Source organism: Mus caroli, chromosome X (genome assembly GCF_900094665.2).
Source record: "Mus caroli chromosome X, CAROLI_EIJ_v1.1, whole genome shotgun sequence".
Classification (NCBI taxonomy): domain Eukaryota; kingdom Metazoa; phylum Chordata; class Mammalia; order Rodentia; family Muridae; genus Mus; species Mus caroli.
The window spans coordinates 102,635,423-102,638,155 of record NC_034589.1 but is presented as its reverse complement, the minus strand read 5'-3'; positions in this window follow the sequence as shown (position 1 = coordinate 102,638,155).

Here is a 2,733-nt window from a genome sequence, read left to right as displayed (position 1 = left end):
AAAAAAAAAAAACAAACCAGGGTGACAAAGCTGCCACTAATATCCAATGACTAACAAAATCCCTATTACAGATCACTACAGAAATCTAAAACTGGTCAAAATTCAGAGGTCAAGTGACTGTGGGGTAGCACTTCCTACCTGATAGAACTGCACAGAGTCCTTATACGTAAGGCTCAGGGAACATCATAGAAAAAGGGGCAGAGAAACTGTAAAAGCCAGAGGTTCAGGATGGCTGCTATGAAACAGTGTCTTCTACACATGACAGGGAAGATACATCTATGAAATACCAACAATATGGTCACCTAAATATGACCATCACAATAACAATACAAAATTATAATTGCACGGAGGAAATATCCCTTGATGAAGAGCTACTGGAAGAAGGAAATTAAGTCTTCTCTAGGGACGAGTCCTATGATAATTTATCCAATCCCACATGGTCAGCACTAAACATATAAACACTCAAACAACACTATATTGACTCAACAAGTTTTGTGTGTGTTTACATAAGAACAATAATTGAAGAAGAGTTAATAAATTTGAGTGAGGGATGGACACAGAAGTTGGAAGATGAAATGCTCTAAGTGCAGTGATCACATATGAAGTTATGAAACAAATTTTAAATTAAAAAATGAAAGAACTGCAGGCAGTAGTAACACACACCTTTAACCCCAGCACTCAGAAGGCAGAGACAGATGGATCTCTTGTGAGTCTGAGGCCAGCCGGGTCTACAGAGTGAGTTCCAGGACAGCTGGGGCTACACAGAGAAACCCTGTCTAGAGAAAACTAAAACAAGCTAAATGGGGGGGGGGATCTGAATCAGTTTGCTTTGGACTTTTCAATCTGAAATTGAAGTAGAGCAAAGGGTACTAAAGTGAGCCTGTCTAAAAAGTCATTACAGCTGTTCAGCTTCAGAGTATGTCTACTGCTACTGTTGCTGTTTGTTTTACTGAGACAAGGTCTCTCAAGGCCTTGACTTGCCTAGAATTTATTCTGTAGCCTAGGTTGACCTTGGACTCCTCTCAGCTCCCAGAGTGCAAAGATTACACACCAGTGCTGCCCCACCAATCCTGGCAAATGCTGAATATTTGACAAGTATCTGTGTAGAATCTGAAGATCTAATTTGAATCTCCAGGGATATCTAGGCTACTGATTATTAATTACTTTTCCAGAGGGTTTTTTTTTTTGCTTTATTTCAATGTTAAAGGGAATCTTGATATTTTATTAATAAAGAAAGAATAAATATTCTTGAAGAAATTTTATAAAAACCTTATGTATCTAAGTGTAAACTAAGAAAAATGCTGTTGTTGATGAAATGTGAACCCTATTGTGCATCTAAAAATGATTTTGAAAGAACCATCTCTTGTCAGATAGTGGTGACACATGCTTTAATCCCTCCACTTGGGAGGCAGAGGTAGTTGGCTCTTTGAATTCTAGGCCAGCAGATTATAGGGCGAGAGTTCCAGAACAGCTAGGACTATACAAAAAAAAAAATCCTATCTCAGAAAACCAAAAATGAAACAACAAAAAAGAAATAAAATAAAATAAAATATCATCTCTGTGTTGGATAAATAAAATTCAAAAGAATTTCAAGAAGCTGGTGAAATGGTTTAACTGGTATAGGTGGATTCATGCAAGAAGCTTTAAGTTCAATCCCTAGCACTGAATAAGATGGGCATGGTGCTATTTGCCTGTAATCCCATCACTGGGGAAGTGAAAGAATATGATCAGAAGTTCAAGGTCATTTTCAACAACACAGTGAGTTAAGAGCTAGACTAAGATTCAAGAGACCATATCTATATCTATATCTATATCTATATCTATATCTATATCTATATCTATATCTATATCTATATCTATATCTATATCTATCTGAGTCAGGCATGGTAGTGTACACTGTTAAACACAGCACTTGGGAGGTGAAGCAAGATTCGGAATTCATGGTTGTCACTGGCTGCATATTGAAGTTCCATGCCAACCATGAGGAACATGAGCTCCTGTGGTTTTAAAAAATTAATTACTTTAAAAATTCTCAGCAATAACAGCTGGTGCAAAGAGAAAACAAAATAACCAATTTGGCTGCATTTAAATATTTACTGGGTGAGTAATTATTTTAAAATGGCAACTAACTTCAAGATCTGATAGGATAGAATCCCAACTCAAAACAAAAAATTGTAGGACTATGGATGTACTCAGCTGCAGAACATATGGTTAGCATATGGGGCACCCTAGGTTTGATCTCTAGTACCACAAATCTCTCTCCAATGCACTTGCACAAAACACACACACACACACACACACACACACACACACACACACACACACCAGCCTCCTGAAACACACATGGCATCCAGAGATAGCATGCCCTGTCATTTAAATTGATGTTTAATTTGAAAATGTAAACTGTTGAGATTTCAAGAAATTGTTACCATTGTACTTCAGAAATAGATTAAGAAGTGGACCTATGATGGATATTAGATTTGTAGATTTAGTCTGTTCCTTGGGAAGACTATACAATGGGACAGTGATGAATAAACACTATGACAGTCTACTTTCCTTTGCTGTATTAAATACCCAAGAGAAATCAGAGGAAATGTTTATTTTCTATTCAGTTTTAAGGATTTCAATCCACGGTTTCTTGGCCTGATGACTTTGGGCCTGTAATGAGAGCATGGTGAAATAAACCTGTTCACTTCTGGGTTCAGTATCTCTTACAAGTCCATGCCTCCACTA